The sequence below is a fragment of the Dermacentor andersoni genome, chromosome 9, assembly GCF_023375885.2.
Source record: "Dermacentor andersoni chromosome 9, qqDerAnde1_hic_scaffold, whole genome shotgun sequence".
Classification (NCBI taxonomy): domain Eukaryota; kingdom Metazoa; phylum Arthropoda; class Arachnida; order Ixodida; family Ixodidae; genus Dermacentor; species Dermacentor andersoni.
Genome location: NC_092822.1, coordinates 60173346 through 60199783, shown reverse-complemented (window position 1 = coordinate 60199783; position 26438 = coordinate 60173346). Strand labels below are relative to the sequence as shown.

General features: G+C 45.5%; 1 protein-coding gene across 1 annotated transcript in view; it reads right to left on the bottom strand.

Moving 5' to 3' along the window:
* Positions 1-10119, bottom strand: part of LOC126528089 (prolyl 4-hydroxylase subunit alpha-2-like) — an 87588-nt gene extending 77469 nt beyond the window's left edge. The window contains exon 1 of the mRNA XM_050175952.3: positions 9624-10119. The gene's annotated coding sequence lies outside the window, so the exon portion shown is untranslated. The remainder of the gene's footprint in view (positions 1-9623) is intronic.
* Between the last annotated feature and the right edge of the window lie 16319 nt (positions 10120-26438).

Here is a 26438-nt window from a genome sequence, read left to right as displayed (position 1 = left end):
TCTTTCCTGCGGGATCATAGCGGCGTCGTCACGCAACAGCTCGGTCCCACGGACTCCGGAATGCGACGTCCTCGTGCAACCCACCTCTCTCGCTCTTCTTTCGGCTTCTTCGGTTCCTCTACCGCGCGATGCGCTGCGGGCGTGGGTATATATACTTAGTACTTCGGCGCGGACGGGGTCTCTCTTTCTCTGAATAATCGCTGCGCGCCATGCGGTCCTTGACAAGCACGCATTCGGAGACGCGCGCGGCATAGCAAAGCAAGGTCGCATCGGCGGAAGCACCGGTTACGAGACTTCCATAGCGCATCGCTAAGTGTGTGTGGCCGGCTCAGCAAGCAGCTATTTGGCTTTGAGCTGACGGAGTCAACTGCTTCAGAAATAGGTAGAGAGAAAAGTAAAGAAAGAGAAAAGGAAGTAGGTAAGTAAGGGAGATAGAAAGAAAGAAGGAAGGAAAGAAACGAGAGGAGTCTCAAAAGCCTGGACGGCGCTGCGGCGTACGTTTGGAAGCGGTACGGCGCATCTTATTCAAACGTTCCTGCAAGCGCAAGGACCTGTCGAATGAGGACACATTTGCTTGCACCGACGGAGGTAAAAAGAACTAAAAGAAAAAAGGAACACTAAATAATAAAAAGGGAATACGACAGTTTGAAAGAAAGTGAGAAAGTCTTAACGGCGCGGAAGAGCAGGGTACACGAAAGCTGGCAGCGGCGCCGGCATTTATGTTCCTGGATGAAAGGCAGGAAAAAATCCGTCTAAACGGGGACAGCTTTTATGAGGCGGAAAGGGAAGCGCCGTAAATACTGCTGCCTCTTCGCGTCGTGACGCAATAGGATATAAGGCGATCTTGCTGTTGTGGTCCGTAAGTGCAGCTGCATGGCTGGGAGCGATGAAGCGGCGCCAGGTGATAGGAAGGCGATTAGCGCTTTTCAAGAGCTTGTCTTCGGAGGAATTATGTTAATGAGGGATGATCGCGGCAGGGGAAAAAAAATAGCGGACGCGAGATTGAGAGTCGTGCAAGCACTGCCACTACAATTTCGTTGCCTTGCCACCCTTGCAGCTCAATTGTATTTAATGTACGCGCCATACGGGGTCGTAGGCGCGTGTTCGTAATGTTCCCTGGATGCGCTTTTATCGGCGCTTAAGAGGCTGTTGATGTCTCATTCACGTGCCAGAGCGTTAGGGAAGGGTGAAGCGATACCGTGGGCCGATGCGATGGTGAGAATTGTTGCGGCATATGTTACGTCAGTGTTCGCCGTGCCGCTGGCTGTAATAGGGAGGTTGTGGGCCGCTGGAGTCTCCTGTTCTCCCGTGAAATGAAGACGTAGAGAAACTGAGAACTCCGGTGGAGAGTTGGCGCTGAGATAATATATCCGTTGAAAGCTGCGCCTCGGATAACGCTGACTTATAAACGGTACTGCTTTTTTGTTGTGGCAGCGTTGGTGAGTAAGTGAATGGTGCCGTGTCCTGTTTCGGTTGTGCCCTGGATATCTTGCTTAATTAGCGATTGCGGCTGAAAAAAAAAAACGGACATTTACCTGCTGAATGTGTGACTTATGCAGGTAAGGCATGCGCTCAGGATTCTGGTATGTCCCACGGCCAGGCAAAAATTATGGGATGCCCCCAGCCCCCCGAATGTGGTATTACTTCAACTCTTAAGTAAGCGCTCTTTGAATGATTCTTCCTAACGCCTCTATATTTAAGTTCAAATTGGTGACTACAGACTTGAGGCGAAACCTGATTGTGGCTTCATGGATGACATTTGTGAATGTTTATCATCAGAGTGTTGAACTTGCTTTCATCTTTGCGTATCCCTCTTGCTATGTCATCATCATCCCTCATCACATCTTTATGTCCCCGTTCCCCCTCCCCCTGGGCAGAGTAGCAGGCTAGAGCACCTTAGCTCAGGCCGACCTCTCTGCCTTCTTTCAATTAAATTATCTCTCTATCTCTTCAGTATGATAAAAACTTCTTGTTCTAAAAGTGTAGTGCCTTCCTGCTGTACCAGACGTGGTTGCTTTCTTTTATCACGCGTTAATTGTTACGTTCACGTCATTGATATCCTTGTCGCATTAGCTGAACGTATAGCTTACATATATACATGGTAAAAAACGAGAATAAAGGGGGTTAACCGAGGGGCCCGATTTTTATTAGGCATATCATAAGAAGCCAACAAACACTGACACGAAGACAACATAGGGGAAGTTACTTGTACTTACTAAATGCATTGAAGAAATTATAAATTAATGGAAATGAACATGGATTATATTGTTTTCACTTCATTTCGATTAATTTATCATTTCCTTAATTCATTTAGTAAGTACAAGTAATTTCCCCTATGTTGTCCTTGGTGTCAATTTTTGTTGGCTTCTTATGATATATATATATATATATATATACACATGGTGATATACATTACAGCTCCATTCATTTACATATACAGTTCTACGTGATATTTGTCGAGTGAATTATCTTTCAGAATGCCTGCACATTATATACTTTTGGGAGATGGGAGCCTTGTGTTGTGAGGCTGTGGTGCAATCCCTCTTGTTCCCGTCTCTTCAGCCATGCGATGCTAATGTCTAGAACAACTAAATACTTGAACACTCAAAGTAAATAGGTTCGCGTCGTTCTGTTCACATACGTTCGCCCCAGCTGTGTCTCCGCGGCGAGGTCACGTAACGTCACGTGTGAACGCTAAAGAATGCAAGTGCAGTAGTGCTCAGTTAAAGGTTGCGGCACGCTTTCAAGAACGGCCATGTTAAATGTGACTGCTTCCTAGGTAGAAATTTAAGCAACTTTCCCCAAAGTTACCATAAAAAGTTAGTGAACGAATTTTCGGTAATTGTTCTTCTGAGAGCCACGTTATAGCGGCACACTGTATTCGCCTTGCCAACGGCCTTATCTGTAAGGCCTTTTCATAAAATATCTGTATAGCCAACAAAGAACAAGAAGAAAGGCACCTTGTACAGACCAAATTCCGATGTCGAATACCTACGTTAAACTGTTATCTGCGTGGATCTGGTCTGGCACCCTCCTCCTGGTGCTCATACTGTGGTGAGGACGAAGCAATAGAACACGTCTTCCTGTCATGTCGCTGTTTTTCACGATTAAGGAAAAATACATTCGTAGGAAAATCTCATGCTGCTGGATTGAATGTAACAATTCGCGATATTCTATCTTTGGGAGCCTCTTCTTTAGGACATTATCATAGGGATGTTGGTGCAGCTGTTGAGAAGTGTACAATTCAATCAGGACGAGTTCCTTGCTGAATTCTGAAATTTTATCAGACTTCATTATTTTTAGCTATTAAACATTTCCCAGTAGTGCTTAAGCCTCGTATAATCCTTCTTTTTTTAAATCGCCCGATTCTTAGCCAATCATCCATAGTGGATATGAGCCACCCTTGGAGGGAAACAAACAAACAAAAAAACAAACTAACTAACTAACTAACTAACTAACTAACTAACTAACTAAAAAGCACCACGAAAGTGCGATTTGCTAATATTGACTGAATGCTGTATGCTTATGGTTGCCAGAAGTTTTGCAAGAGCATATTAATTGAACTTTCGGGACATTTCAGTTAAACAATAAATTATTTCCAGGTGGTAGAGTATTCTTAGAAAAATATATTTTCAACAGTGCGATGGAAACAGGATGATTAATACATCAGTAGATGAAGATCAAGCTTAAATCTTTGAATTTCATGACGACAGCCTGAGTAAAATTTTGGCTTGCCGCTAATTAGGCGCCGTGGTAGCTTAGCGGCAATGTCGTTGCCCTGCTAAGCTCGAAGTTGCGGGTTCGATCCTGCTCACAGCTGCCGCATTTAGATCGGGACAAACTAGATAAGTGCTCGTGCACCTAGAATTAGGTGCGCGTTAAGGAACCCCAGGGGGTCAGATTCATTCCGGTGTCGCGCGCTATGGCGCGTCTGACAATCATGTCGTGGTTTCGGAGCGTAATATACCCGACTTTAATTTAAATTTAGTTTGTTCATATTGTAAGTCTACGCAGGGCAGCACGCAAGAAACACGTACACAGAAGGGACACGGAAAACAGGATTCGCAAAGACTACGAACTCCATTTCTCGAAAAGCAAAAACAGCCACGATACAAACGTGCATCTACATTTGACATGAGCCGCAGGAATGTCGATAATGAGCGGAGGAGAATCGAATCTCATCATATCTCAAACTCTGTCATCAGTCTGCATTTCTTACGTACTGTCCTGCCTATTGCTACAATACATTAGCCCTGGTACATAAGCGTGACATCACGTATTTCATAGTGTATTGACACTGAACGACCGCAGGTAAAGGCCGCCTCAGCGGGCCTGCGGTGAAGGCACTGTTACGTTTCGCCTACGACGCGCGGTATAGCCGGCGCGGATGCAACGGACGCCGGGGCTTCGTTCAAAACGGCGGACATTTTGGCCCGTTCGGAGCTGCCGCAAAGCCTCCCCGCCAAGCGCGTCCAGGCGTGTTTCAGTGCCACGTGTCTTCGTGTGTGCGTGTGTGTGTGTGTGCCCACGCTTGTCAAAGTGCGGCAGCCGGGGAGAGGAGCTCCCCAAGTGTGAAGCGAGGAGGTCTGACCACGGCGCCGGCTTGGCGGATGCGTCACTACACTAGTCTCAACGTGTCTCTCAGCCTGTCCGTGCCCGCCGTCACGTGGTCTCGTCACGAGGCCTTCCTCTTGCCCTCGACTCCGAGAGTATAAGAGCAGCTGCCCCCGGACGCCAAGAGAGAGGCTCCGATTTCTTCCGTCGAGTTACGTGCTCTCCCGTCTCTCCACTTCGGTCGACCTGACCGCCCGCTCTTTTGCGATGCTAGAATAAACTAGTTGTTCTGTTAGCAGTCGACTCATGCTTTGCCAGGACCTTCGGATGCTTCCAGTTGTGCCCCAGGCCGCCAGGCCAACGCTACCCTTGGGGCTTGCGACCCATTTGCAACAACGGGCGTCGGCGCTGAGATTGCAACAACTCGTGCCAGCGGTGGGATTGCAATGACGGGAGTCAGCGGTGCGATTACAACAGCACCGAGAAAGACGAGAAGTAGTACCACTAGTTAGTGGAGCCTCTATATGGTTTCAGCCACAGAAATGTGTGGTTGACAATCCAAAATCTCCTCACTGAAACTAATCGATTACGATGCTAGACTCATCGTCCCCTTCCCCACCATAGTTCTCATGTTCATTTATATATATATATATATAATTAGTTATTTTCCTTCTTATTTTATTTCGCGGTTTTCTTATGACTGTTTTGATTATTTTTTTCGTCTCACAAAAACTCCACTTTCTAAGTTCTAGCATTGAAACTGTCAATTCCCTTGTTCTTTTTTTTTTAATTCGCTTAATTTAATCACCCGATTCATGGCCAATCCTTCAATGCTCCACGACCACTCAGGTCAACAACACCAACAATGACAACAACAATGACGATCCCAATCTTGGTCGCGTTTTGAATAAATATGCAAACATACCTCGTATATAACCTCGTACCTGAATTACACGTAACATTATTGGTTTGGATGCTTACTAGGCCACCTCGAGTTCACGACGAACAGTGTGGCTGTGGTTGTCGTATCGGAAAGGCTGGTGTGAGAGCTCGTCGCAAGACAAGACGATGCGACGTCGCAGCCGTTTTGGGTAGGCACGTGAAGCACTGGGAGAGGCGGCGGCATTCTTTGATAATGTCGTAAGTGCTTGCACCGTTGTTGAATGCAAGTATATTGAAGGCGTCGTCAGCTACATCCTTCAGGACATTCAGAACCTTATCGTCCTGCGACATGCTCTGGTCGGCTGTGCGACACAGAGCCAAGACACTGAGAATGTAAGGGACATAGGGCTCGGTCGACGCCTGCACGCAGGTAGCGAGAGTGTTCTCTTTGCGGCGAGCTGGCTACTAAACGAGTCGTTGAAAAGACGGCGGAGTTTCTCATCGAAAAGAATGAAGCTACAGATCCATTCCTCGTGGGTCTGAAACCACACCTGTGGAGTACCTCCGAGGTAAGAAAAAAAAAAGGTCAATCGCGAGAATAACCGGCGGATGCCACTCGATATTGGTGGGAGCCGGTGAGATCGCAGAGCGTATATATCCACTTGAAACGACTTTAAGGTGCCGTGAAACTTCCGAAGAAAATGCCTTATCGTTCCACTTACTTCGCTAACAAACCGTCGTTTTATGCATTGAAACACAAAAGGAACTGGAATGTCCACGTGTTTTGTTGCACACCTTGTGAATGAATATCTCGAAACTGGTTCTATCCTGAAAATTCGTTCCAAGTGGATACGCCTTGAGAACTCGCCGTCTACGATTCGCAAACTGCAATTTGTTTGTAACGTAATTAATTTAAAAGTTAGTAAGTAATCGTTAATTAGTCGATTATACACGTTGATTTCTCGTAATCTCCATATATATATATATATATATATATATATATATATATATATATATATATATATATATATATATAGCGTGCGATATAGCGTCCACGCGTAAAACAACAAATGTCCGACCCGCGTGCGCTGAATGTACTGCGCAGACATACTGCGGACCTGTAATGCTCCTGCCTACGTAGGTGTGTTCGCATACGCAGTAGTAAGACTGCCTAACTTACACGTTCTGGCTTTATGCTATATGTCTTGAAGCAACGCAAGCATACATGAAGCAACGACCTGCACAAGCACGCTTTGTGGCACGCGCACTTGTCGCTTGCTGCGTACTGAAACTGCCAGATCTTCCCAGTGCATTCGAAACGGCAGTTCCAAGCCAATCGAACTCAAATAATCTGTTTCAATGCGACTGAAGATGATAACACCGATATAATGACAGTTTCCTAGAAAAATCACTAGAGGGAACTCGGCGCTGCGATCGTTTTCACTACCGTGGCAATGACGGTTAGTCGATGGATTCGCCTAATCTTCTTATTTGCCGCTTCAAACGTTGTTGTGACGTTATCTATTACGCTTTATCTCTCAAAATTTACAAACGCTCGCAGTTTTTTAGGCACGGCAAGCATTTATTATGTTCCCACATGCGTACTCAAAGCGAGTTGTCCCATTCACAACACAATACTTCGTTAAGAACGATCAATTTACATAAAGACGATGCTCAGGCAAATACATGCAATGCCCATCACCACCGTTCTCACTGAACAGCCATGTATACTTTGCAGCTTCCGTAGACACTAGCGTCAGATTCCTTTAGTAATGTTTGTAGGAGAATAACGCAGAACTTATTGGTGACTTATCTCTGAAGTGACGGAAACAGGTTGCAGCTTACTACGGTTAGACCTCTTAAGCAAACCAAAGGTAGCCCATAAAATGACAGGCGCAGCTAAAGAGAATGAAATTCGTCAGTACGGGTTGGATCGCAAACGGCGATAGATGATATCCATGTTAACCTTTGATAAGAAAACAGAGAATTGGACGGTCCGTGTATTACATAGTACACATATCAGTAAGCACTTGGTCTTCTTGAGTAACAGAATAACTTCCGAGGAAAAGTAAATGCAATGCAAAGAGGCGGGGGATTAACAGGAGTTATCGAATTGGGATATTTACAGTTGCACCAGCAGACACCGCAACCACAACACTATGTATGTGTGTCAGAAAGAAGTTCTGATTGTTATCGCTGTTGTGCCATGACATTTCTGTTTACCAAGTTTTGTATGCAAAATATTTGCACGCTGAATGTTCATGTTCAACCAGTACACTTTTCGCATCGTTGCTTGAGTGTTCCTCTGTTATGCGATATTGTTCGCATTATTGCTTTCAGTGTGTCTGTGTAATGTCGTGCTGTTATCTCGACTTGTGTGTGACAACACAACTTTGTTTTGACTGTACGTTGTACATCGTTATGTGTTGTAGCTATATATGTTATATGGGTAACCGGCGCTACATCTATGCGCCAATATGTCCGTATATCGTCTCAAAAAGAAAAAATAAAAGAAAGAGAAAACGTGGATGAGCTTACAACATAATTCTATTATGGATGCCAAATATAGTATCCGCGATCACAGCTTTCACATGAGTTTTTATTGACCCGCACATACTTTCATTTATCACTGCTTTGAGAAGAATAAGCTACGACTTTGGCATAGGACTGGTTCGCCTCACACACGACAGGGCAGGCGGAGATATGAGAGGAAGGCTGACGTCGTGCGATGCACTTGAGTCGGCCTGGTAATGACGTTTCCCGCTCGCTTCTACCCAGCTGAAAATGAAGACCTCACAACCGATTGGCTACGAACGGGTGGCGGACACCACGAGTTATGAACAATTGCAATGCTGGCCCAAAGAAATTACACAGGCGCACGACTATCCTTTGTGGACGAACAGTTCTCTATTGTATGAATGTGAAGTAATCGTTTATCAATAACGCCTTGCATGGCGGGCTTTATTTACCATGTCGTTAAACAAATCCTGCGAAAGGAATATCTTTCAGCTGCGTTAACAAGCCCATGGAAAGCAAGCCCGTAGCTGATAAATAATAGCGATGTTCTTGGCTTCGTGTAGAAGCGCTGGCCAAGCAATAAGATGCTTAAGTCACGAAAGGACGACTAAATCATCGAAGCCCCACGCTCTTTGGACAAGTAATGTATGCGGACTTCGATTATTAATGATGGGCCCCTGCTTTCTGCGAAGCATTCTTTGTCTGAGCTCTCCGCGGTCACGCGGTGCAGAAAACTTGCATGAAAACCGACGTCGGTCTCCAGAGCCGGTTCGGAATCCCATCCCTATACTGGTCCGACAGCGGCACAGGGAAATGGTAATCGCAAAATGTGTCCCGTTATTTCGTTCGTGAATACCGTAATCATCAACTTCTAGAGAGCTATCACTTTCGAAGCTTATCTTGCAGATAGCCGGACGCTATATGTGGAGGTGCACGCAGCGCTGATTAATGTGTGTTCTCAGAACTGCAAGCCCAGGTACGCTTAAGATAGCTGACAGTGCAGCGGAGGGACTTATCGAAGACGGCTTGCGATGCATTGAAAGCTACTTGCTCCCCGCACACTCTAATCGCAGAGTCAGTTACGTAGGCCGGTGCAGAACTAGTGCTCCACAGTTCAATACACCCCTAACAAAAGAACGTTACTTCAGTCACTTCAAGTTGCGACTACGTACACCGGCGACGCGAAAAATCTTCTTTCGTGACGAGAGTAAAAAGCGTAAATGTCGCAATTTGTTCTTAAGCCCGATTAACCTAAGAGTTCTAGCTGCAGTTGCAATATCTATTTCACACGAAGGTCAAACATTCCTAAGCAGCTTCAGAAAAAAATTGAAATCTAGCGGCATCAAAATGCGCGATGAAGACGTAGCGCTACAGTGAATAACAGCGTACACGGAACTACCGATGTAAACAAGCACCGCTTCCGAGGTGAAAGCGTCAGTTGACGCAGCTATGGGCGATCGCGAAGAAGACCGAAGAGGTCCTTTCTTGAATGGGTCGGATTAAATCAATACGCCTTACAAGAACGTCGCCTTGATCGATAGCGAGGGCCACTGATCGTTATCGACCATCGGGCGAGGGCGCCCCGATGCGTTCGGCGTTAGCTCCCCCGGCACTGTGCGGTTGCACCGACCCCAAAACAAACAGAACGCAGGAGTGAAGGAAAGACGCACCCGTATAATCCACTGACCACGACGACGCTGCTTGGCCTTCCTCAGATGGTCACTCGGTAGCACCGTGGTCTCACTGATCACACATTCGACTCACGCAGGGCCCACTCGAAGGACGGAGAGAAGTTCATCCGGCGAAGGGCAAGAAGAGCTTGCGAAGATCACGTATAATCCGGGTGGGGGGGGGGGACGGTAGGACTCGCCGATCACAGATGAACGAATGGTGCGATATCTCCCGGGCGCCCTAGCTTGACGCGCGCTCTCGCTAATGAATGCCGCGACGCATCGGCAATAGTAACGGGATGGAGAGCGCGCGCGGACCACAGCCAGCGAGCAAGGAAACCACCCACGGCGAGCCGGTACGCGCGCAAGGCTCTCACTGCCACCGCGGCTGCTCGGCCCTTGTCGTCTTGGCTCGAGGCGCGAGAGTGTGTAAGTTGCGAGGTTCCTCTCGCCGGTATGCACGCGACCGGCTCTCGTCGCGGCTAAGGGGTACGTGCTGTGCGACCGACCGGCGGGTACAACTGACACAGCTGCTCAGGCCGCCGTATCATCCGTCAGAGACGGGGACGAAGGCGCTCCTGAAAAATTCCCGTTGGGAAAGGGAGAGCTGCGCTGAGCCAATGGAGAGGACGCACTTGCCCCCACGGAAGACCGGGTTTTGCTGTGAGAGAGAGGAAGAGAGAGAGAAAGGAAGATGGCCCCAGTCGGGTAGCCAGAGACGCGGTGCCGCGACTCACCACACCGCCCAACACCGCCCGCTTTCACGGGCTACGTGCCTGTGTGTCCGAACGCACACTTGCTGCGGTCATCCTCGTTACGGTCGAGGAGGCAGCGGACGCTGCTGAGTTGTCACACGGAGATCGCATTGATTAGCCCGACCTCTTCCGCTCTCCGGGGCCGTTGGCCATTCAAATTCGCGGCCATTGAAAGAAAAGCCTGAACTGTGACCCACGGAAGCGGTAGCTAGTGCAACGGCAAGGTTAGCGACGACGGTGTGACGGGCACAACGGCACGACGACGAGAGCGTTGACGTTTGAACGACGACGCGAGATACGAGACAATTTGAGGTTTCTTCTCTGGCAGCTGTCAATGAAACACGACGTCGATATCTTTTACGTGACGGGTATATAGCGCAAAGCAAGCGAGCGCACCGCGAGCACATTCATCTACAATCGCCGAATGTGAGAAGCCCCCAGCCTGAAGACCACGACGTTTCGACATGGACACGTGTCTTCATCCTGACGAGGACAAGCGCCGTTGTGAGCTGAATCTTCGCTTGTACGGGGGTGTCGTCTTCAGCTTCCTATGAAACTCCTGCCTTGTTCGGATTGACGCACAGCGTATCCGCGACGACCGCTGCTTCGTGTGTCCGTGTCTCATGTAAGAGATGCACAAACTAGCCCAAGTAGAATTTCTCGTAAAAATGACCTTGATAACCGCGAGTACGGACGTCATGAAAGTGATGAAGTTCCCTTTACAGTCATGGATGGGAAAAAAAGAAGAAGAAAGTAAAAAGAAGCTAAAAGTGATGTCCGGACCACATCTACGCTCGTTACGGGATTGCTGAATTCTGAAATTTACGGAAATTACGGAATTTACGGAATTCTCGTTACGGAAAGAACACTTCCGCGCAAGGAGCATAGCTTCCGCGCTACTCAAGGGAAGCGACAGCGTACGAACGCAGGGAGAATAAGAAACAAGAGACGAAAAGTGTTTGGAACCAGGAAGGATTGCCTAGCAAATGCCCTATCAGTGTGGCTTTTCTAGACTAATTAGTATTGTCGGGCGATGAGGAACTAAAACTGCAATTATGTTGCCTACGGGGTGCTGCCCGGAAGCTGCTAGATTCGACGAAACGTGAAAAAGCGGCACAAGCTCACGGATTGCACCATGTCTGGCACCGCGCCTTGCATTGCAAATGCGAACCAACTCGCCCATTGCTCGGTGTGCGAAGTAGCAGGCAGATTCAGTTGAATAATTTTCTGGGCCCCCGAGGTGGAGATACGCAAGCGGTATACTCTGCAGGCACAAAGACAATCTTCCAACTTTGCCCAAGCAGGCGAGGACTGTGGTTACGTCTTCGCATCTGAATGCCTGGACATGATTTTTTTTTAAGCGATTAGCTTTCTTTCGCAACTTCACTCAGTTTGAGGTATGTCTATTTGTACGTTTGTCCTAGACTAACCTCTTTCAGGCCAACAAAGGTCACTGGATAGTCCATAGTTTTATGGGTAGAGTATCAGGCTGGATGTGCTGGGAGAACCTCGAGACCTTAAGTGCAACAAAGATTTTAAAATAATTGTCGTGGTCATAACGTGCTACGATTTTCAAGAAAGGTGCTCTATCGTTCACTGATTAAAACGGATATCAGTACGGATAGATGTACTGTGAACGGTTAGTGCCTACAACCAGACCTTAAAGTCTCTCTTCAGTAAAGGGGGAGGGCGGGGGGGTGCTCGTAGGGCGGCACCCATGTATAGCAGGCGTGCACTCGCACACGCTCATATGTGCGTGTATCAGTGAAGCGTTGAATCACAGGATCCGGCAGCGAATCAGGTCAAAGAATAAAAGTGTGTAGGAAAAATAGCAGGATTTCATTGACGTTTATGTGTGTTATGAGGCAATTAGTCACAAACCAAATTAGTACATTTTTGTTAATTGTCAATTATATGCATTTGCATTTTTTTTCAAGTAATGTCCCCCTTTACGAGTAAACCAGCTGATGGACTAGAATTGTGCTATCTGTCACAAGCACTCTTTGTTTAAATTTTGAAGTGGTCGCTTAAACGCCCTGTATATACACAGCGAAGTAAAAGCGCTTATGCAGCGATTTAGTGTCATTTCGGGTCCGGCCTTTATCATACATATATATATATATATATATATATATATATATATATATATATATATATATATATTTAAACGAGAATTAAGGGGGTTAACCGAGGGGCCCGATTTTTATTAGTCATATAATGAAAAGCCAACAAACACTGTCACCATGCAAGGACAACATAGGGGAAACTACTTGTGCTTAATAAATGAAGTAAAGAAACGATACATTAATGGAAATTAAATTGGATGAATGAACAACTTGCCGCAGGTGGGAACCGAACCCACAACCTTCGCATTTCGCGTGCGATGCTCTACCAATTGAGCTGCCGCGGCGCTGTTTCCCCATCCACTGTCCTTCGGTATTTGTGTCCTAGTAGACCCCTGGGAGTGTTAGCCAGCGCCACCACTCACAGACCTTGGCGGCGGACGTGGAACTCCCTTTTTGCGGCAGGCGTCACGAGAACGTGATCTTTTTGGGTGAAGGCAACTGGTCAATAAACCCACGCATGCTACCTGAAGGCATCAATGTTGCCGGATTCGAGACCCTCGTTATGTAATAAACGAGAAGAAGGGGGGTTAACCGAGGGGCCCGATTTTTATTAGTCATATCATGAAAAGCCAACAAACACTGCCACCATATATATACATATATATACATATATATATATATATATATATATATATATATATATATATATATATATATATATATATATGTGTGTGTGTGTGTGTGTGTGTGTGTGTGTGTATAGACACGTGAATACTTGATTATCAGGTGACCGCGATTCATCGTCTAACAAATGTTATCGCTCAGCGTAAGACGCGCGTGTGTGTCATCAGAAGCTTCTGGTGAACGTTATCCATGGTTCTACCCGCTGTCAGTTGTCACCGAACCTTGTGTAATCTGATTACATGTCTGTGCGACGCGAAGGGTGTAGAACTCTCTGATGACTAGCGGGCACGAGCGATTACCTGGAACCTTCAATGATCGATGTATAGAAGCCGACGCGCTTGATCTGCTGATCAGATTTCGATCATCGCCGACCGTGTTCGCCGCTATTGTTGTGTTTTGAGTGTAACTTGCTTTTGTGGGCATAAGTTCACCTAATAAAAAATTAGCCCGATCTTTATTAAGCATCATAAGAAGCCAACAAACATTAACACCAAGGATAACATAGGGGATATTGCTTGTACTTACTAAATGAATTAAAGAAATGATAAATTAATGAAAAATGAAAGGGGGTGAAAAAACAACTTGCCGCAGGTGGGGAACGATCCCACGTCTTCGCATTACGCGTGCGATGCTCTACAAATTGAGCTACCGCGGCGCCGTCTTCCCAACTACTTTCTGAGGTATTTATGTTTTTTACTAGAATCCTGGGAGTGTTAGCCAGCGCCACCACTGACAAACCTTGGTGTCGGATGTGGAGCATCCTTTCTGAGATCACGTACTCAAAGGATTGCGGATCAAAGGATTGCGGCAGTAGAGGAGGCAAAAAGGACAAAAAGTAGGTAGGGGAAAAAATGCAGTTTCTTAGCATTGGCTCCAATATCACGTTACTAAACATCTTTCAGGTGTAGGGTTTTATCGGACATATAAATTCCAGTAAGCACTCCCTTACTAAATAAATTACTAAGCATGCAGTCGCGCGCAAAGGCGAACCAGAACGCACCTTACTAGATGAGCGTGGAAACTCTCTGTCGGCGCAATGGCGTAGTGAAGAGTGGAAGCAGTGGGGAAAGAACACTTCATGCTGCCTCTATGCCTTTAAGGCGTCTCTGAAGCTCGAGATTACGCAACTTTCTACACTAGAGACGCGAGAACAAAGCGCGCATGAAGCCACAAGAGATATCTGCTCACTAGCCATTGTACCGCGCCGCAAATTAACTTTAAGATAGGGCGTGCGAGGCCGTGCTCGAACGCTTCACGCGCAGTGGTGGCTCCGCCGGAGTTGGAGACGCAGGTCACCCCTCCCCCTTATTGCGCTGAACACAGGGCAAGCGGGAAGATGGCGTGCCAGATCAACCGATACGTTACAATTAAATCTTTAATTGAAATATTGGAGCGTGAGAATAGCCCCGCACAAGACATTACACTGGTGACAGAATCACCTCCAGCACTAGTTGAATGGGTGCCAATTAGCGCTACAGTTGACCTGCCAAGAGGGGCGCAAGCCCCCCTCCCAAGCCCTCCTCCCCCCCACCGTATTTTAGGCACTGCCTACAACAGAACTACCCTTATGAAAATGGTTATGTCCTTTATGTTTACTGTATGTTTCCCGGAGTTCACATGAGGAAACGTCCTTTATGTTTCCTCCATGTTGAAATTTGGCCACTGCTTTTATGTTTCCTTCATGTGTCCTCCCTTTATGTATCCCTTATGCTACCGTCCTTTATGTTTCCTCCATGTTGAAATTTGGCCACTGCTTTTATGTTTCCTTCATGTGTCCTCCCTTTATGTATCCCTTATGTTGCCGTCCTTTATGTTTCCTCCATGTTGAAATTTGGCCACTGCTTTTATGTTTCCTATATGTGTCCTTCCTTTGTGCATCCTTTACGTTACCGTCCTTTATATTTCCTCCATGTTGAAATTTGGCCACTGCTTTTATGTTTCCTTCGTATGTCCCACCTTTATGCATCCTTAATGTAGCCCCAGTGATTAAATCCTCTATTTTGTGTAGACATGCATAGATGAAGTTCCCTGTGCCCGTTTTATATTTATGCACTTTTTGTGAGTTTTAAAGTTTTGCATTGGTTTCATTGTAAGGTTACTGTTCCCTACATGATGCAGTATACGGATTGGAACACTGCTACGGCATAGAAATTCATGCCAATTCGTTCTAAAGTTACAAACTAATTGGCCTTCATATAATATTTCAGTATAACACTTGAGTACCATTGTACGTTCTTCACTGCAGTGCTGCTGTTGTTCTAGTTATGTCTTTCTTACTAATATAAAATGTAATGTTTGATTGGAAAATTAGGTTATATTAGTGCTTACACTTTTAAAAGAAAGTTTTGACTATACTTTGTAAAGTCTGAAATTACGAGTAGTTTATTGGACTATCTGCATGTTACTTCAATTTGCCACGTCTGCTCACAGCAGACCTCTGGAATGCGGTGCTTGGATGAGAGCTCACAGGGCACCTGAAAAACGAAACAAAAGCCAATCTTTCTCACTTATTCAAAAATATTCATATAAGCAAGAACAGCTTGGCCTGTATGCACAGCTAAGAAACTTGCAGCAGTCAAAAATAGCTCATAAAAACATCAGGGCAACACAGAAGCTTTTAACTAGTTGTTTGAAACAGACTGCACTGTTTGCCAGTCCACTCAGGTATGAAACTGCTCACAAATTATTTTAATCATTATTGCAGCAGCTGCTAAGTAGTACATGAACTGTACGAGTAGGCAACTGGCCAATAAACCTTTGTGTGGTACCTCAAGTATCGAGGTTCCCGAAGTTGAGGCCCTCACTATGCCACGAGCAAAAACTTGCCAGTATCTACCAGGAAAGCTCCCATTGCGCAACGCTACTGTCGATGCCATAAGGTAATGTGGTTAAAAGTTAGCCGCGCACACATTCTAATGCCAAATTGAAAGGCGTTACAATATCCTGTGCATTTTTCACATTTTCACAAAGTTTTTGTAGTTCTTACACATCTTTATTGTCAGTTGCAGGCTGTAGGTGTGCATTCTACTGAACCTTTAGCACAACACTTTACTACCTTCAGCATGCCACAGAAGGTGGGAGGCAAACATTCTGTGTATGTAGCAGCATCTGCTTCACAAGCAAGAAAGGTGTTATTCGTGTGGCGAGTTGTTTAGGCTTTAGTCACACATACAACCATCATCAAAAGAAACAAACACTGTGTCCATGTTTTCAGCTGAGTCTGGCTAGTTGGCCTTGAAGCCGCCATCATTGCAGCAACAGTCAAGAATGCAGTGGCATTAACCAGAAATAGTAAGACATATTGGACCGCTTACTTTAAACAGACAGAAGTCTGTCACCATAAGAATAGTGGTTAAAAAGCACGGTGTTTGTTGGACACACAATTGTGTTGAAAAAGCTAGGGCTTGAAGGCCACAAATTTAGTTATGATTAATCTTAAGACATACCGCACTGTTATACAACTTTTGTGTGACAGCATTACTTAGGAGGCTTTCTGCCTAAACCATTTATTTATTTATTTAAAGATACCTTACAGGACCCTAGAGGCATTGTGTAAGTGGGGCGAGTACACTCAAAGGTTATACAATAATTAGAATACATATGTGAATACATATGAAAAATATACACTGTAAGAAATACGCTAACGTGCAGTAAGGTAGCATTAAAAAATCGTGCAAATGACAAACTGAATGCTTTTGAATGCGAGAGGTCAGTGAACAAAAAATTTTCACAAAGTAAAATATGACCAATAAAATTAAAGGGAGCGGGACAATATTTGGCTATAATGAAACAGTACTTAAGGGGTAGTAGCACAATAATAACAGGAAACTAAAGAAAATATAACATGTTAGGTTATGGAGAGCTTAAAAAAATGCGATGCTAGAAGATGTCGGAATTTTTCCTGGTCACACTCATAAGCAATGTCATTAGGAAGATTGTTCCAAAGGCGAATGGCTCTTGGAAGAGCGGAGTAATAAATGAATTAGTCGTTTCATAGATACGCATAAAATTTGACTGCACAGCCGGTGTGACCTGTAATGAGGAGGTTCAAGAGGCAGGACAGATGGTGGTGTATTAGGGACATATTTATGAAACAAGGATATTTTTGTTATAGTCGTAACAACGTGAAATAATACTCGCAGCCCTATTCTGGATAGATTCGAGTTTTTCGATCAAGTATTTCTGATGGGGAGACCAGACGGATGCGGCGTATTCAAGCTGAGGTAGAACAAATGTTAGATAATCCAATTTACGAATGTGATTAGTAGAATTATGCAACTTGCGTCTTATGTACCCTAATGATCTTGATGCTTTGGCGCATATGTATGCAATGTAGGTTGACCATAAAAGAGTCGAAGATATATGAACACCAAGATATTTATTTGACTATCATGCAAAATACTGATGTTATTTATGTGATAAGGAAACGTGGGTTTAGTATGCTTGCGGCTAAAAGAGATAATTTTACATTTAGAAACTTTAAGCTTTATTAGCCAAGTGTTACACCAAATAGAAATAAGTTCAAGATCTTTTTGGAGGATTGCATGATCATCGGCACATTTGATGGAACGATAGAGAATGCCGTCTGCAAAAATGCGCACGTGTGAGGAAATGTTATTGGGTATATTAATGTATATTAGAAATAGTAATGGCCCAAGAACCCAGGTTGTTAAAACCTTTTCGTACAACCATCGAGAGCACATTATTCACAGTAGAAAACCTCAATTCAGTGAGAGTGCAACAAATAATTACACTATATCAAAAAGTGGCTGTTTCAAAATTGCACCAAGTGCAGTGTGGCTCGAGTGTGGAGCAAGCCTCCCTGTAACATATCGAAAACCTGAGGTGGTAAACGTATGGTACCACAAACCACAGATGTATGCATAAGTTCTAGGTAGTACTCCGCATTGTTTGCGTGTCACGGGAAGCTTGTGTATTAGGCAGTTGACAAGTAATAAAGAAGAGAAGGTAAAAAAGATTTGAGATAAATGACAGCATAGGACAAGTTTGTGTTATCAACTGAACCAGTGCAGCGAAACGGAGAAAAAAATGCAATGCAACAGAGAATGCTCTGCTTTCAGCTGTGCTGCCATGGTGGGCTTGCAACTAGTCTACTGGGCTGACTTTTATGATTCAGCAGCATTCTACACCACATTATCACCAATTAAGCTTCTGTGACTTATAAAGGAGACCCGCTTCCACCCGGAAGCCCACGAGCTCTTGAGGCACATATTGAACTTGCCACATTAAAAGGTTAATGGCTTGTTGTTTGCTTTAAAAATTGAGCACTCATACTGTGACTAGTAATTTGGCAGCTACCTAATAAATCAGAATATTTTACTGCCTTCATGCTGGTATTTTTTAGATGAACTATGGTATGCAATACAAAATTGTGACTGAAAAAAGGGAAGAATTCAGGTGTGCAGGTATTAGTGTGAGAAGTGATTAATAATAATTAAGGTAACCAAAGCCTTCCGTTTCTCTCGGGTGGCTCATAGACACCCTCGTGTTCCTCAATGACGTTCCTCAAAAAGCAATCTGGCTCGAATAATATACCGTCTGTATCGCGTATACATTGCATAGTCACTCCAGCCCTGTTTATATTTATCTCAGAAGAATTTAATTTGGTTACATTGCTTCAACTGAAGGCTCCCTAGATAAATAAAAGATATTGTGCAAGTGATCTGCTACTAGAAATCCTGGAAATGGCACACATACACAGTAAAATGATTGCATATTACACAAGCATATCCTACAACTCACAGTGCAGCTAGTTTTTTTACTCACCTTGTAAAAGCATGCAGGTCAAGTGCATCATTGTGCGATCCAGTATGTAGCAGTGCAGCAGGTTCCTACAGGTTGTAGGCTTGACTCCAGAGCCCGCATAACCTTCAGCAGTAAGAAAGGTTTAATTTATTCCGACGTGAAACTTCAAGCGTGTGATTTAGTGTCATGTGGAATTGAAAAAAAAAAAGGGACTCTCACATCAATCTGTGCCTGCTTGTACAGATGTCTCGTAGTTATATCTCACGAGGTTACACTGTTATATTTTGAAATTCAGGCGGGAATAAAACCAGCAGCAAACATCAGAATATCTGTGAAATTATCACCAAAACCTAAATATGTAGAGAATCAAAACAATCGTTTATGAACGGTCTAAAACCTAGGCCGCGATTTTGTAGCGATGCCCTTTCCTATGCTACTCCTTTTCCTCAGTGGTCTGACTGACACTCCGCCATCGTTATTGACTAGAACCGCCAGCTGTGAATGGTGGGCTATAAAAGAGGCAAACATCGAGTGGAAAGCATCGCAACAAAATCGCAGCCCTATTTACGCAGTGCTACAACCCACATACTTTCACAACAATAGCAGGAGCTGACATCCTGTTCTTCAGATCAAGATATTGATGAAAACGAGCGTCTGATTGACATGCCTCGATTAAAAAGAAATTTCGCTGTTGTAATATCGGTCTATATTTGCCGTGCAATATAGAAGACAAATAAGCGAACACGCCGAAGAACAGAAACAATGCAGACAGGTTCTCGCGAAGCTGAACTTCTAACTGAACTGCATCAATAAAATAATCTTCACATAAGCTAACATCTGCTCAAGTGTAAAACACCGCAGTCGAGTGCCAACTCGCGATGCCCGTGACACATCGACATGCATTACACACGTAACTTGCGGAAATGCATATCTACGGAAGAATTTTGTGCTGGGAAACTACCGAGGAAACAGTAACTTTCAGCGTTTACGTAAATATTTGCCCATTGAGTCCCAACAATCGGCGGTGTTAGCACATCACTGCATAAAGCAAGTAAGCGGTGAGAAATAATACATTTCACAGAAATTCCCCTCGTGAAACGCTTTGCTCAATGTGCACAGCAACGTGGCCAACATACGCTACGAAAGTGTTTTGTTGTCGTTCCACAAAGCTTACTACATGAACCATAAGCTGCGAGAATGCGCGCAAGCGTCAGACCTGCTTACCTTCAATGCGGTCGGCGAACGGCTCCTTTGTCTCGCAGGCACCACGCGACGACGCTCTTCCCGGCGCGAATCCGGTCGAATTGCCGATGAACACCAGCGCACGAAAGCACAACTTTCAACAAATTCTTCACGCACCAGAATTCGAAGCCACAGTACCAGGTATTTCACGAGCGAACGCGGACAGGCGAGAACAAAGGCAGCTCGGACGGGCGCTGTAGTGCACATAAGACAGGCGTATCACAGGAAACATAAGGCGAATGAATGGCATTACACGAGTCCAGAGGTTTCCTGATGGTTAATGCACACGATACGGATCACAGTTTGTTTAGCCAGTTCGAAAATATGATTCAATTACCGTGTAACTGCAACGAGCACTCTCACCGCGCACTCCAACACAACGTGGCCCAACCGTCACACTGCGGCAGCGCCGCGCTGCGGTTAACAAGTGAATTTAGCCTCCGAGATCTACATTTTCTTTTAGAGTGGGCATTTCGTAAAAGCACGGCCTTCGAGATTTGAAAAAAGTCGTAGCTGGAAGGAAGACTGGTATTTAAACACAAATTATTGACCTTAAAGTGTCTTGGTACACTGCCTTGTTCTTTTAAAGTATATACAGAGATTTCAGACGAACTATGCGCGAACTTTTGCCGACGGACACGAGCCAATCAGCGCGCATCATGTGCAGCTCCGTCTCCTTGCGCTGGCGGACGGTGTGCGGGCAGCCGCGATAGCTGTGAGACCCACCGATCAGAAATTCGGAATCACCACACATATACACGCTTCTTATGGCGCCCAGTGGCGTGTTCTTGAGAATGTCAGGCCTTATCTTGAATAGGTGGAACCATATTTCCTCGTAGCGTAAGGAATAAAGGCGACAAAATGTGGCGATGGCTGGCTTGCAGCGGCAGCGGAACTTCGGCCAAAGTGAAACAGGCGTACTGCTTGCATGCTCGCGTAATCAAATACGGCCATACTCCGCACACAACTTTCATACTCAGCTAACTCACAATTATAAGTTATTCAGTTGTACGCCCAAGCTAGCATTTACGGAATCCGCGCTGCCCTACTTCTACGCGTGCTAATATCGACACAGCAGTTACTCGTACTTGTGGTCAGCGCGAAAGCGACACGGACAAAAGGAAGAAACACAACAACACGGCGCTGCTTCTTCGGAGTGTTTGTTCCTTGATTCCGCATTGCTTTTGTGCTGTTGCTAAAGGTACGATGAATCGTAACCAACTCGCCCACTTTGCTATCTCGCTACAGCAATCACACGCAGTTTCGAAAAGAAAGGCACTTTTAGCATCAACCGCCGGTTCTGCATTGGTTAGTGACCATACTTTTGTGTATAATCTGTGTGAGTAGTAGAGGAAAGGTATCATGACAAGGCCGAGGGCTGAAAAAAAAATTGCGTAGAAAAAGCAACATGTCAAAAAGTGCTTCGAAGACCATGGTTTTGAGGTGGAGCAGTGGCAGCGTCTCCCAATGTTCGAGTTTTTTTTTTTTTTCAGTTTAGAGTATCAGAAACGTTATAGATAATCAATTTCAGCGCATTCTTTCGAACTAAGCGTTATGAAAGTTAGCGGCAGCTCCAGTTCAGCTTTGGAGGTGGCAGCGCTTGCATTTCCTGCTGACGGCTGCAAAGAAATCTTACGAGGGTGTTATAGAGACAATCGTAATGTACGTATTAGATATTTATGTGTAATGAGGCTATCATGAAGCCAATATAACACCGCGAACAGCTACTTAAATGGTTGTATAATCATATATATAAACGGCGGATTGGCCGCGGAGGCGTCCGCCTCTTTTTCGGTTCATGTAGCGCAAGCCATCGAACACTGCGCGTCGGGCCACCGCGTCTCCAGCCGCCGCGCAATTGTTATTTGTCGTGAGAGATTATTCGCTGCATGAGTCTTTGGTGTACGTATGTACTGTTGATGGCGCGTGGTGATCAATACAGCCAAGATAGATAGGGAGGGGGAGGCAGGTGCACCCCCCCCCCCATTTCTTTTACTGTGATACGCCAGTAGTTAAAGTTAATACATCTTTCATGTAGACGATCTATCTGTAGCATGTGTAAAAAGATAATCATTGGGCGCACTCTATGTTACCTGGAGGTGCACTCGAGGGAGTACACAGCTAGGTAACATAGAGTGCCCACACAGGTAACATAGTGCTTATATATAAGCCAGATATATAAATTACGCAGATTATTTCCCAAACTGGAGGCGAAGCGGAGCATCTGAAAGACGCCTGCTATGAGAAGCGTCTTAAACATTCAATCAACTATATTTGATGGTCTAGCTGGCACAAAACTTTCATAAAATTCTTGCATATTAGGTTAAATACTGCAGATTTCTGCATCTGGCTTGCTACTGGAGAATAGCAGGTTGAAAATGTAAGAAATACTTTATATACTAAGAGAATGCATAACATAAATCATTATATACACCATCCTATTTCATGGCATGCTCAATTTTCCGCACATATAGGCACAATTAGTGCCGGTCGGCATGTCTAGTGTGAGGGGGGCAAGCAGTGCCTTTTCCCTGAATCTGCCAGTGACTAACATTTAGTACAGATAGATCTAACTGTACTATTTGCAAAAGATGCTCACTGCGCACATTCTGTTACCTACATGTGCACTCAAGTGCACATGTAGGTAACATATATAGAGTGCATGCGCACCATACATGAATTAATGCTGTATGTTACCTACGTATGCACTGAAGTGCACACCTAGGTAACATCCCGCCGTAAACACAAAGGGCACACCCTACAATAATTATAATAAGGGTTGTTTTCTTGGGGCAAATGAAAGGATAAGTCAAGATTTAGTATTACAATGACTCTGCAGAGTGTATCAATGGCTGTCACGCTGTACAGATATATCTGCCTGTGTTATATGTACAGGCAGTTGTTATGTGCACTCTATGTCACCTACATGTGCACTCAAGTGTACACTCAGGTAACACATAGTACACACCCTGTTAACATCCTGCCGTAAACATAAAGGACACATCCTAGAGGCATAATAAAGGTCACTTCCTCGAGGTATACGTTAGGATGAGTAAACATGTGGTACACACAAAGTTGGCGTCCCGGAGGTCACACAAAGGACAAGGAATCATAAAGGTCACATAGGGCACAAGAAGGAAACATAAAAGAAACATAAAGGCAATGATCATTTTCATAGGGGTAGAACCACGACAAAAGCGAAACCGCGTTTAGGTTCATGACAATGCAGCAAAAAAAAAAAAATCGAATGTGAGAATGAGGTGTCAAGCACTGTAAAGATGAAATCTGATCTATTTAATGCTATCCGATAAAATAATAGTGGGCACATTTGCCGTCCTAAGTTGGTCATGATGTCGGGACAAGGGGGCATTTACTTAAATGTCGGACCAGTGCCGGTAAACTCGGGACGGTTGGCAACCCAAAGTGTGAAGCGCGAGAGAGGAGCCCAGTTGCACACGTGCCTCGTGCATGACGCGTGTCGGCGTTGGCAACACGGAGTGCTGTCACGTTGCCTTAATGCTAATCGCATTTACCTCGGCATTCGTCGTGAGATAGGTTCTGCCGGAATTTGTTTACTGCAGCAGGGTTTTGGGTACGATCTAGTTGGTATTCCATTGCAAACATCACCGCAGGTGACTGCAGGTGATCGCTCAAGGTGACTCGGTTAGGGAGCCGTCAATTGCATTAACAGAAAAAGAACTTGCTTTTCTGAGGTCGCACATGCGCGTTCTTTCATCTTAAGGAGGTGGTCATGGTTCCTTTGAATTTTGAATGCATACTTATGTCGGTTTTGGGCTTTGGGGGGGGGGGGGGGGGAGCGCTTTTGTCCTGGTGTCTTGCTATATATGCGTGTTACTCAAAATAAAAATCAGTTGGAAGTCAGCGCTTGTCTTCGGCGTTCTTTTGGTCCCCGTCTATGTACGCGCTGTGAGTGATGTTGGCACTGAAATTTGTTTACTCGTTTTTGCTCACTTCGGGTTCCTTTCATATCATTTCAATCACCACCGCCCGAAGCAGAAAGCCTTGCTTGCACGTACCAGGGCTGACACTTTCACTTTTCAGCAAGGTGTCTTTCTCCCAGCGGGGGCTTCTGAGAAGGTTTTGTTCAGTATCCCTGGCAGTTTTCACTGTTTTCACTACCGGGGCTGTATCAACACTGAACACGAGCTGAGCGTTTGCACCCATATCAACTTACACGGCGAGACTTGCTTCCTGTCCTCAACGTCGGAGCCTAATTCGTGGTGAATCGATCACTCCTATACTGAAAGCTTATCAAGAACATTGTGGAACCCTTCTGGCTCAGCACACAAAAAGGGACTTCGTTGAGACGACTACACCAATATCTATAATCCAGACTTCAAGTGAAATAAATCTCTAGATCTCTCTCTCTCTCTTTCACTCGCTCTCTCGGCCATAAGAGATCTATTTTGTTGACGGAAGTGGGCTGTTTATCTGGAGCTTTTGTCCTCAGGCCACATCGTTACAATTGCCGTTTGGTAGGCGGAAAATAGCTCTAAAAGACGGCATTGTACTTTAGTATGACTTTCCGCTTGGCTGGTTATATTGTACCTACAGGAGGAAGTGAAGCATCAAAGGTGAACACAAAGCATCGTAAACCCTCTGGTACACCGCTTTCTTCCCTGTAGCGGCGTTCGCATGAAGAGTTTATCTTTTTCAAACGTAATTGACCATCATTCACAACAGCAGCACCTATGCCATGTCGAACTCAATGACAGCGAATTGTTCAATACTGAAAGGCGAAGGCACAGCCAGCGAGATCATTTCTGCCCCTGCTAGCTGAGGCAAGGTGTTTGAAATACGGTTCTCCCGCTCACAGGGTTTATTTACTTAAGTACACTGACGTCAATGCCAAATAATGCCTGCATCGTGCTGTAAATACATTCGCTAAAGATGAGGGTGGGACGGCAAGGGGCTTTGTACTCAGAGAAATCTGTCCACTGAGTAGAGAAGTAAAGCAATAGCTGGCCGGTTAAATTTGTCTTTAGTGTGGTCATGGTGGGGTGACAGAAGAAAGGAAGCCTCGATCCATTACTTACTCTTCACCACGTCACACGTAACGTGGCCTTTACCTATACACTGAAACACTCCCTTTCGCGTCAGGAGCAAAACAACTCAGTCCCATTACACCAGCACATACTCCGTGATTCACACCTCTTGCACCATGAGCAGGCAGACAACAACAACAACAACATTACGTGTAGCAGTCAAGCAACCAACATTTTGGTGGTAAACCCCTTCTCCTCCGTTTTTTTTGGTTTTGCATTGTAGAAAGAAAAGTAGAACAAGAAAAGCGCCTTTACTCTTTATGTCACATGGCGCTATGTACTTCCGACCCTCCTTGAGCGCGACGTCGTCCGGCGTTTGCGTGTTCGTCTAACTCGGCGTATAGTATAACCACGTTGGTGTCATCGCATAAGGGAAAATTATGGCGTATTATCTATCAAAGTCAACTGCATGAAACGATGGTTGGCCGCGTTTTCCACCTGGCTCATCGCGCAGCGTGTACATTGGGAGCGTAGATTCCAGGCCAAAAACACATTGTAGTAGATGCGTTTCGTGCAGGGGTCGTTTCAGTGACGTTTCTTCGAGGTGTCGTGTGAGCTTTATGTAGGCCTCTCTCCCTCCGGTGTTTTAGAGACGGTCTATCGAAGCGGCAGCTTGGTTCCTTGTCTGCCATCGCATCCATGATGCAGATGTGCATACCGTTTCTCGGGCATTGGGCAAGCAAGAGCACATACCCAGTGGTCCAAGCTGTCTACTCGACAACACGGCACCTGAAAAGCGGGACGAAGATTCGGAGAAAGATTCGTTTGCTCTAATATGCGCCACTCCGCATTTCGCTGGACTTTCTACTGCGTCGGTGCCTCGTAGATACATTGCAGTTGTTGAGCACCGTAGGGTAGCGGTAATGCACCACCGTACCACGGTGACCCCAAAAGGAAACCTTGCACAAGGCGGAAGGACGGCCTGATGAGCGGCATACCTCTGGTATATAGGCCCACCGTAGCACTCGGACAAGCGGCAGTTTCTGGACCGCGAAGCCTGGACTCCAAGATCGGGCACGAAACGATGTCGGAGGCCATGCACTCTACTGCTGCAGGAACCGCCTTGCAAACGACGAAGGCATACGGCGCACGGTTGTGGGGCAGGTGGCAAAGCGTCGCGCATACTCACAATGGTGTCGCACGCGACGCACGCTCGCCCAACCACGCGCCTTTTTTCCGCAGGGTCGAGCCTACACGCACGCAAGCGCGCACGAGCAAGGCATGCGTACGTTCGCG